Source organism: Leptonychotes weddellii, chromosome 11 (genome assembly GCF_054177405.1).
Source record: "Leptonychotes weddellii isolate Sample4059 chromosome 11, ASM5417740v2, whole genome shotgun sequence".
In the NCBI taxonomy this organism is placed as follows: Eukaryota; Metazoa; Chordata; class Mammalia; order Carnivora; family Phocidae; genus Leptonychotes; species Leptonychotes weddellii.
The window spans coordinates 78,936,331-78,948,194 of record NC_138379.1 but is presented as its reverse complement, the minus strand read 5'-3'; the positions used below and the strand labels follow the sequence as shown (position 1 = coordinate 78,948,194).

Here is an 11,864-nt window from a genome sequence, read left to right as displayed (position 1 = left end):
TTTTCTGGCTAGGACTTTTTCCACTGAATATCAAGTATTGCCTGAACACTATGGCAACACAGTTCACAGTGAAAGAGGCAAGTGGGTCCCCACTCAGAGGGAAAGAGGATGACCTGAGGCTCAGAACAAGCCCTGGATTCCAAAGGCCCCCATCCAGCTACGGGTGTTGAAAACCATCAAGCACAGGGCTTCTCCCTGCCTGACTCTGAATTAATATGAGTCCTGTGAAGTTCCATAGCAGATGCGGCCCACAAGGGCTCATTCTGCTGAGTATACTTCAGTCTACCAAGAATGTAGCCTTCCTTCCTCCTCCCTGTTCCCAACCACTAGATTCCAGAATGTAAACCAGTTCCCTCCTGGACTGGAGTCCTATTCTGAACACAGGTGATTTGTTAGCTCTCACGGGGGTTGGGGAGGTAGGCAGGGCTGAACCCTGCGAAGTAGTGCTCTGACCTTAATATGCCTGGAATCATCAGCCTGGGGAGTGTTGTCACTAAATTTGAGAACCCTATTATAATACCCTATTCCCAGACTGACCCCCTAAGAATATTGAATCCAGCCTGTGTTGGACCCAAATCTGCCATGCCCCTTGATATTATGATTTGATACATTCCTACAGCTGTGTTTATCCTCCTAGACCTGGCCTACCCTCTCCCAGCCAGCTGATAACTAAGACTCTAGCAAGTCTCCCATTCTGAAGCAGGGCCCTGCAGACCTGAGATACTAGTCCTTAATCAAACACATGAATGAGGTGGAGACTTGTAGGCCAAAGGAAGGAATTTGCATTTTATTCTAAGCATGACTGGAGAATTCTAAGCAGAAGAGGGGCATGATTTGCCATGCCTTTTAAAAATATAACTCTGGCTACAATGTAAAGAATGGGCAACAAGTTAGAAGGCCAGCTAGTTCTCCAGTATTCAACTAGTACTCATACAGTAGCCCAGGTGAGAAATAGTGGTGAGTGGTAGGGTAGTAGAGTAGAGATAGAGAGAAACAACCTTTTGTTTAGAGATGTGTTTTGAAGGTAGAGTTGATTAACTTTCTTTACAAAAAAAAAATTTGATGGCTTATACCCTTGTCCATGTCTTGGGCACATGGGTTTAAACTATAACACACAAAGAGGATCTCAGTAAGGTATAAATAAACCTCATGTTCATTTAGGACTAATTAGCACCAATATATTTATCCATATGTAGATGTTGGAATTTTCCAGGGCAACTCCTTTGGAATAAAACAAAGGATCTAATTGCCTAAAGTAACCTAAAAGATGTTAACTTTAACAATGATTTCTTCTTGGGACATAATGATGCTTTGCTCTAAAAAGTATTCCTTCCCTAAATAAAAGTTTCACAGTTTGAGTAAGTGCAACAGTAGAAAACTAATACACAAACTCAGTGCTGTGACTTTTCAGCAGGATTTTTGCAATGGAATAAAGAGCATCTTGAACCATTTTGTGACAGTCTGCTAGAGTTTGTTTCAAAAATATATCTGGAGTGCCATCTATGAACATATTCAGAAAGTTCCACAAAATAATGTGGGTTATTGACAAAGATTCCTCCATCTATTCCCATGAACAAACAATCTTTGGTAGAATAAGCTGAATAGCCTGGAATATGTTACACTCATTGACAATATTTCCAATGTCATCATCAATTATACATCAACACATAAGGCATCTATTAACGCTCTCATTTGAATTCACTCAATTACATGCAAATGGCTCAGCCAATGTAAGGATGAATTGCCTTCTGATATAATAGTGCAGTTTCTCCACCACCCTTTATGTGCAGAAAAATCATTCTTATTGCTTATGAGCTTCTCTAGTTCTTCACAGAATTGTTCATTTGCCTATCCCCCCCTTTTTTTGGTTTAAGAATAAATCAATCTTATATCTTATATATGTTAGACAATTTTTTCAACTAGAAGAGGTGAGTCGGGAATGTCTAATTGTAGCAAGCTTTGCAACATGCTTGAAGTACATAATCTGTGTATACAGACAACACCAAAAAACCTGGAGTGACATTGAGGACTCAGGGCACTGGTATTACAGCTCTCCCAGATGTGTAGAGAAGTGTGTGGGCACGTGTACTAATCAAAGTCTTCAAATGCAAAGTTGATTTCATAAATACGATGAAAACCCATCATCGAGTAAAACCCCCAAAGAAATATATAAGCATAACCACTGCTTTCACAGCATATGTGGAATTTCTTAAGTGCTACAGTAATAGCAAGGGTTCCTTCTCAATTTGGTTTATGATTCTGTATTTATATAAAGTATTCTTCAGTAGGAAACAATCAGGACCTCAGTGCTCTCTGCTAGTTTGTGATTCTGTCCCATTCCAACATTTTATCATTCTATCACCTCATACCATGTGTTTTGAAGATTTAGCCAAGAAATGCCAGCCTTTCCCCACAATGAAATCTTTTTTTTTTTTAAAGATTTTATTTATTTATTTGAGAGAGAGAATGAGAGAGAGAGAGCAGGAGAGGGGGGAGGGTCAGAGGGAGAAGCAGACTCCCTGCTGAGCAGGGAGCCCGATGCGGGACTCGATCCTGGGACTCCAGGATCATGACCTGAGCCGAAGGCAGTCGCTTAACCAACTGAGCCACCCAGGCGCCCATCCCCACAATGAAATCTTAAAGAAATTCCCAAATTTACAGTTTGAGACAGATGGCTCAGTCACGCAGTATAAGCAGCAATGTCCTAACTAGATTGTTGATTTCACTTGTGAAATTTGCCTCTGAACAAAGACTGATGGTTCTTGGATTTAAAAACAAACAAACCAAAAAGAAAAAAAAAAAAAACAGTGGTCAATAATCCCACCCATGTATCAAATTATCAAATGTCTTAGCAGAACAATGACGGTACAATTTTTACATATGTTTGTTATTCCAGAGACCATCAGAAGCTAAGCACACTTGTGACTTCAGATCTTTTATTTTATTGGCTTCAAAACAAAATGAAAGTAGTCTATCACCACATGAATTCCAGAAATGAGGATTAAAAAATGTCCAGCAGGCTCCAAGAAATAATTTCAAACACAGGATCTACTCAGTTTCCAGGCTGGAAGAAGCATTCAGTTGCTCTTGTAGTACCTGAGAGGGGGATTTACACTACCAGAGGCTGCCAACTTTCTCCTAAAAAGGTCCTCTTCTGGTCACTGGAAGATTTCCTGCTAAAGCAGGCAAGGGTGATAAGGTCTTCTGCCAACATCACTTAGTGGAGCCAATACTCCAAAGCAAAACTACAGTATGTAATAGCATCAACTCCATGATCTCAAAATACACAAAAATCTCTACAGTGACCCATAATATACGTGGCATACATAATGCCTATGGCAGTAATCACACGGTCCCTTTGGGTTCTAGCTACCTGGTACAATAGATTTTTGCTTTTTTTGAGGCTGATCTCTGGTAAATTGGTTTCTTTCTTTATGTTCTTCTTGCAGTAGTCCTTCAGAGAAAATGTTGCAAAATCACTGCTCTTCAAATGCCCTTATCCATTCTTGCCTTCTCCAAGTTTGAAAATTATGATGGGACATAAATTTTACAAAGATATGGCAGACATCAGGGAAGAGGACTTTGGTTTCATCAAAGCCAGTCACCATGAACACACACCCAGCTGGTTTGGGACGGAGGAAGTTCTGGTGTCAGAAGTCCTAAGTGTATTAATAGCATCCCTACCCACTAACTGTGTAACCCTGGAAAATTCCTCCAGCATTTCCGTGCCTCAGTTGCCTCAGCTAGAAAATGGGAATAACCACACTTCCTCAGCCTACTTCACAACATTACTGAAATATAATAATCCGTTGGCAAATTATAATTTCGATTCATGTAGCTGCATGCATGATCAATCAATGATAAAACTGGGATAACTTAAACAAGCAGAATAGATAAAACTCCTTTAGAGGACCTGGAAATAGAACCGCATGTCTCATCAATCTTCAGAGTCAAGAAAAAAAGTTTTGTTCTGTTTTAATTCTGAGAGATATGTTTGGTAACAAAGGAAATAGTAGCTGAACACTCCCTATGTGAGCCTTCAATTCATTCATGCCTCCTATCATTGAATTCTCTCAGGAAACTTAGAAGGGAGATACTCTCTCTTTTTTAACAAAAGTTGTATGTTTTATATGAAGCAGAGGAAGACTTATTTTTCCTGAACCTTTTCCATATTTTTAACCAATTCTGATTTTTTAATAGGTTGATAGGGGATAAGTCAAGCCCTTGCTTAGTTTTTTTTATGTGACATCTTTTCTTCATTATTTTTGGGCTTTAGGTTTGTCTTTTTAAAATAAATCTGATGGGCACACTCTAGTCCTGGTTCTAGTCTTTTTTCGTTTAACTGGAGTATAGCTGTCATATAACGTGATATTAGTTTCAGACGTACAACATATGAGCAAGATACTCTTACTCTCAATTTACAGGAGAGATGACTGAAGCTTAGCAAGTTAAGAATTTTTGCCCACTGCCACCTCCCAGAAGACAGCTGAGCAAGCAATCAAACCCTGGCTATTCTGACTATAAAACCCATGCTTCAAATAAATGAAACAGAGAACAGAAAACAACAGAAAAAAATTAACCAAACTAAGAGTTAAGCAAAACAAAAGATAAACAAAATTGACAAACCCTTAGCTAAGGAGAAAAGAGAAAAAACCCAAATCAACAAAATTATAAAGGGAAAAGGAAACATTACCATAGATGCCACAGTAATTTGAAAGATCATAAGAAGTATAAATAATTATAGTCCAACAACCTGGGCAACCCAGAAGAACTGGAAAAATTCTTAGAAACATACAACTTTACCAAGACTGAATCAAAAATAAATAGAAAACCTGAATAGACCAATTACTAGTGATAAGGTTGAATCAGTAATCTAAAGTCCCCCACTGAAGAAAAGCCCAGGACCAGACAGATTCACTAGTGAATTTTTCTAAACATTTAGAGAATTAGAACCAATCATTTTCAAACCCTTCCCAAAAAAACTGAAGAAGAGGGGACATTTCCAAACTCATTTTAGAAGGCCAGCATTATCCTGATACCAAAACCAGAAAAGGACACTACTAGAAAAAAAAAAACACAAGCCAATATCCCTGATGAATATAGATGCAAAATTTTTAAATAAAATACCAACAAACTGAATTCAGCAGCCCATTAAAAGGATCATTCACCATGATGGATGCAAGCATGGTTCAACATACACAGATAAATCAATGTGATACATCACATTAATAGAATATATGAAAAAAAAACATATGGTCCTCTCAACAGAGGCAGGAAAGTATTTAACAAAATTTAAAATCCATTCATGATTCAAAAAAAAATTCTTTAACAAATTAGGCAGAGGGTTACAGAAGGGAGGGGATGGGTATTAAGGAGGGCACGTGATGTGATGAGCACTGGGTGTTATATGCAACTAATGAATCATTGAACATTACATCAAAACTAATGATGTGGGGGCGCCTGGGTGGATCAGTTGGTTAAGCGACTGCCTTGGGCTCAGGTCATGATCCTGGAGCCCCGGGATCGAGTCCCACATCGGGCTCCCTGCTCAGCAGGGGGTCTGCTTCTCCCTGTGACCCTCCCCCCTCTCATGTGCTCTCTCTCTCTCTCTCATTCTCTCTCTCAAATAAATAAATAAAATCTAAAAATAAAAAAAATAAAAAAAAACTAATGATGTACTATACGTTGGCGAATTGAACATAATAAATAAAAAAAAAAGAAGGAACAATCTCAACATAATAAAGGCCATATATGACAAGCCCACAGCTAACATCATCCTCAATGGTGAAAGTTTGAAAGTTTTTCCTCTAAGATCAGAAACAAGACAAGGGTGCCCACTCTCACCACTCTTATTCAATATATTACTGAAAGTCCTATCTAGAGGAATAAGGCAAGAAAAAGAAATAAAAGGTATCAGAATTAGAAAGGAAGAAGTAAAATTATCTGTATTTGCAGATGACATAATTTTATATAGAGAATCCCAAAGACTCATCCCCGAAACTGTTAGAGCTAATCAATGAATTCTAAAGTTTCAGCAAACAAAATTAACTTACAAAAATCAGTAGTGTTTCATACAATAACAATGAAATTTCTGAAAAAGAAATGGATTCCATTTAATAGCACCAAAAACAATAAAATATTTAGTAATAAAATAGCAAAAGATAATAATTGTAACTCAATCATAAATTGGGTATAGGACCTAAATGGACATTTCTCCAAAGAAGATGTATGAAAGGCCAACAAGTACATGACAACCCGCTCAACATCACTAGTCCTTAGGGAAATGCAAAACCACAATGCGAGCTCACCTCACACATGTTAGAATGGCCATCACCAAAAAGACAAGAGATAGAAAATGCTGGCACAGATGTGGAAAAAAGGGAACACTTGTGCACCACTGGTGGGAATGTAAATTGGCACAGTCACTACGGAAAACAGCATGGAGAATGCCACTTCTGGGAATATATCCAAAAGAATTAAAAACACTAACTTGAAAAGATATCTGCACTGCCCTGTCCACAGCAACATTATTTACAATAGCCAATACATGGAAACAACCAAAGTGTTCATCAATGGATAAACAGATACAGAAACTGTGGTGTATATATATATATATGTGTGTGTGTGTGTGTGTGTGTATGTGTGTATATATATACACACACAATGTATATATACACACACAATGGAATATTATTCATCTTTTAAAAGAAACAAGGAAATCCCACCATTTGCAACAACATGGATTGAACTTGAAGGCATTACACTAAGTGAAACAAGTCAGACAAAGACAAATACTATATGACCTCACACATGGAATCTAAAAAACAAAACCAAACTCGGAGAAAAAGAGATCGGATTTATAGTTACCAGAGGTGGAGGGCTGGTGGAAAGAGACAGGAATGGAGGAAGGTGGTCAGAAGATAACAAATGTCTAGTCTTCAGATGAGTAAGTCCTAGGGATGTGATCTATGACATGATGATCTAGCTAGCACTATTGTATGATAGATAGGAAAGTTGATAGGAGAGTGAAGAGTATGCATCACAAAGAATTTTTTTCCTTTTCTCTTCTTTTCTTTTTATTGTATCTATATGAGAAGGTGAATGTTAGCTGAACCTATCGTGTGGTACTCATTTCACAATATACGGAAATCAAACCATCTTACCGTATGCCTTAAACTTATACAGTGATGTATATCAATTATTTCCCAATAAAACAGGGGAGAAAAAATCCATGCTTGTAACTACTATTTAGATGATCTCCTAGAGAGCTGTGAATTCTTCACCCAGAACCTTCCAGGGCAGCCTCCATACCCTCTTCCCCATTCCACATCCGCTCACTGGGTGTCTTCAACTCTGGGCTTTTACTCCTGTTTTCCCTTCCTAAATTAGTCTCCTCTGATTTACTGAATCCTCTGCATCCTGTCAGGCTCACCAAAAACCTTGGCTTTGGCATATGTCTCTCTCACAAAATCCCATTTCATACTGATCACTCTCTTTTGTTGCATTAATTTGTCAATCACGTCTTAGATGTGTCCTGATTGTGTGGTATGTGTCTCCTCTCTCTCTCTCTCTCTCTCTCTCTCCATCATGCCCAAGACTGTACTAGGTTAACAGAACACCTCTTCAACAATGACTTGCAGGGGCGCCTGGGTGGCTCAGTCGTTAAGCATCTGCCTTCGGCTCAGGTCATGATCCCAGGGTCCTGGGATCGAGTCCCACATCAGGCTCCCTGTTCAGCAGGAAGCCTGCTTCTCCCTCTCCCACTCCCCCTGCTTGTGTTCCCTCTCTCGCTGTGTCTCTCTCCGTCAAATAAATAAATAAAATCTTAAAAAAAAAAAAAACAACGACTTGCAGACATAACAAAACTTCCATTTGCCCTCCTCAAGTCCAGGCTGGCTTTCCCATTCCGGATGCTACTCTGGGCAAATATGCACAAATAATATGCTGGGCACAGGTGAGCAAGACCAACCTCTTCCATTGACTGGGAACCCAGCCTAACAAGCAACTGTGTCGAGCAAAAAGAAGTGCAGGCCCTAGAGAAGCACAGAGTGGTAGTGGTCACCCCAACCTGTGGGACTACAAGATTGTTTGGCAAGTTTGGTATTTAGGCTGAACTTCTAAGGATTGTGTGATAATAACAACAAATTCCTACTAAATGTGCCCTCTCCTCTCAGCACTTTAAATGTGTCACCTCATATAAACCTCTCAATAACTCTATGAGGAAGATGCTATCATTATTCCATTTTACTGGTAAGAAAAGTGGGGCTGAAGGAAAATAATTAGCCCAGGGTTCCAGGTCAGTGGGAGAAGGAAGACTGAAAAACAGGCAGGCTGGTGCCCAGAGACCGCACCTTTGACCAGGGTTCCAGGCTTCCTGTCAGGTAGGTTAGCCACCGAGGAGGGAGAGGAAGGATGGTCCAGGTCGAAGGCCCCACACACATAAAGGACACGTGAGGAGCTCAGGCAGCCTATGTAGAGAAGCTGAAGGAGCTTTCTGTAGGGCTCTGATAATTTCAGGTGAGGCTCTAGTTACTCTGAGATGGACAGTAACCATTTTCCGATTAAGGCATGGTAGAAGCTCAGTCCTGGGGTGGCCAACCTGTCCCTGAGGGGAGTTTGTACTGCCCAGAGACCTTTGGTGAGCTGCGGTCCCCAGGAACTGTGCCTCACCATGTCCACCCTGCCTGCCTGCCCCAGTGGCCACGGGGTCCTCCCTGCTGTGCATCAGCAAGCAGGTCTCTGACCCTGCCTCAGCCCCGTGGAATGAGGGGATCCAGAAAGATCCAGAAATTCTCTGCTTCCAGAAAGGATTTTACTGTACTGTCAGACTCCTAAGAAGATACCACAACTCTCTTAGCCTCCCATTTCAGTGTGAGATCATCCTTTCTATGAAGACACACTTACTTAGGTCTGATATAAACGCTTCCTGCTAAAAAAAAATGCCTAGATTCTCAGCTCTATTTTCTTATGTGGCAGAACAGGAGGTGACCTCTGAAAAGAGGGTCTCAAACACCTGTGACATAGCCACACTTGGACCCTGGAATCTGGATTCGCCTCCTGGCCTGGCTACTAATGAGCTACATGACACTGGGCAAATTACTCAGCTTTTCAATGATTCAGGTTCTCATCTGTAAAATGGGCACGGTAATAGTTCTTACATGCAAACTTGGTCTTGAGGATTAAATATAGACAAAAGACGAACAGAGTGCCTAGCTCATCATAACTGCTGATCAAATTGTAGCTGAAAAACTGAAAAGGCTCCTTTCATCGGCACCTGCAAATTTGTACACAATCTGGGGACTAACAAAGCTCTTAGACACCTTTGCCTTCTTATTTTCTACCGGTGTGCAGAAATATTTTTAAATAGCAGTTATCTATCAGTTATATGTCAGTTATAAAAGTGTTAAATAAATCCGTGAAGGCAAAGAAAAAAGAGAGACAGGAACCATCCTGCTGTTGCCATGACAACGAGGCAGGTTACCTGGACAGAGATTTTGGAAATCTCTTAAAAGAATAGCCAGAGATGTTTCCGTCTATTTGGGGAGGGACAAAGTCTTCCTTTATCCTCCACTAAAGGCACACATGCGCTTGTTTGCTGAATATGTCCCAATTAACACAGGGCAAGATCTAAGAGGAGCGAGGACGTCGCAGGCAGGCAGGTGGCGGAATGGAAAGGGAGTTGGCAGGGGGCTACAAGGTAGGGGTCATATCCATGGAAAATGCAAGATCAAACTGCCAGGATCTCCATTGTTTCACTTAAAATGCCCAAAGAGCATTCACTAAAAAGCATCATTCTCACACATGAAGACCCCCAACTGCTGCAGATTAACTTTAGAAGAAATTGAATCTTAACCAATAACACTCTCGTTCTTATGAACAGTACTGACATGAAGAAAGTGATTAAAAACTCTGGCGGGCAGGACTTTTCTCTGCAAGTCATTTTTTATATGGAAAGGAATAAAGAGCTTAGGATTCATGACTTGAGCCCCCCCTCCCATTTCCTCTGGTGTTGTATATAGGTCGTGTGTCTGTGTATGCATGTGTTTCCCTCCTACGATCTGCAGTTTACACTTCACATAATAATCTTGCACACCTCTCTCTCATTTTTTCAGTTAATCGATAGTATTTTTAAAGCCACAAATAAGGGCTATTTGTAATAGTACTTCCTTTAATTGCATATTTTTCAAACATGAGACTATTAAAGTAGCTGTCCATGAAAGCAGTCATTCAATTCTCCTCTGAGGTGCCCCTTCATTCTGAAAGGGCTCACTCATCAAGCTCAATAGCATCTCTTGGCTGCCTGAGAAAAAGCACTGGAGGAAAAAAAAAAAAGCAACCTATTTTCCAGATCAAAGTAATCCCTACTCCATTGCCATGGCTGCAGACGTCTCTTTCTTCTTTTCATTGACCAGACAAGGTCCTTCTCAGAGCCCTGCTTCTTTTTTTTTTTTGCCTGAATTTGTTTTCTCGTTGGGAAAAGTGGTCATTAAGGTATTAGTTTAGGTTGATTGGTTCTTCAGCAACAGAAGAGGCTTCTGATGCTTTGTTATCTCTGACATGATCTCAAAACAGTGGCCTGATTATTATGCAATATAGAAATAATAACTCAAGGCAGCAGGCTTCCTGTTAAAACCCACACAGGGTGTCGGGTATATGACGATGCACCTAACCTACTGGTCTTTTCACGGGTGTTTTCTGGGGCCTGAGTGTCTGGCCACATCCCTGGACATTGTGTGGGACTTCACCTCGCTGCCTTGGCCATTGAGCCCCCCTCCCACGAACCTGAATTCCCCCCAAGTTGTTGAGGCTACTGAGGACTTGCCTCCATTTATACCAACCAGCGGCACATTCAATAGAAAGAATGGGGAGAGGGAGAGGGATGGCTTTGATGTTTCCCGGGGCAGGAAATCACTTGGATGATTCTTCCAGGGCCACTTGGCAGCAGGTAGAGGGTGTGACAGCTGGTGGGAAGGTCGGCGGCTGGGATGAGACCACTCAGCCGTAGCGGGAGACTGTGCTGCCCTTGCAAACTTAGAAGTTTGTTCCTATAGTCTGGTGGGGGGTAGGGATGAGGAAGAAAGATCAGAGGGCTTGGCACATGCCACCTGGGAAAAAGAGAATTCAAAATTATCAAATAACATGCCGGAAGCTTTCATTACTTTTTAAGATCAATTGACCCAAGTCGTCAAGTCCAATCTAATAAGAACATACGACTGCCAATACCCAAGAGGTGGGACGTGTGGTAGTTAGCCACGTGGAGTCTGAATCTGGACTTCAAGCCTCTCTCTACTCATCTGTCAAAATACAGTCGGTAACAGGCCATGAGGATCAGTAATAATGGTTACTGCATCCTTGCTACGTGCCAAACACTGTGCTTAGTACTTGACACGCATTATCTCATCTCCTACCTCCAACAAGTCTATGGGCTATTTCCTACTGAACACCCTTCTTTCTTACAAGGAAACAGGCATAGAGATCTGAAGTAAGTTATCCAGAGTCATAGAGCTGGTAAGTGAAGCCAGGATTCAAATCCAATCAGCCCAAACTCTAGAGAACTCTTAGCCACCACTTAGGAATTAAATGAAATAATATGTAAAGTATTGATTCTGGTACCAGACACTCAGCAATATTACTGATCATTCATTTCACATTGCCAACATTATTATTAAACTCCCTCTGTTGCTTCATCCAAATGAAGAAAAGTGTGTGACAGCGCTTCGGTTAAGGGAAAGGCTTTATGCAAGCAAACACATCAAAAATCATTATGATAACTGGAACGGGCACACAGGAAAATTGACAATATTTCTTGATTCGAAAGTTCCATGGAGATAAATAACACTTGCAGGACTCACTGGGGGATGCAG

The 11,864-nt window shown here is 40.7% G+C and overlaps 1 protein-coding gene across 2 annotated transcripts in view; it reads right to left on the bottom strand.

The window, feature by feature from the left end:
• The window catches only part of LOC115942733 (uncharacterized), a 224,643-nt gene that overhangs the window by 160,242 nt on the left and 52,537 nt on the right, over positions 1-11,864 (bottom strand). The window lies entirely within an intron of this gene.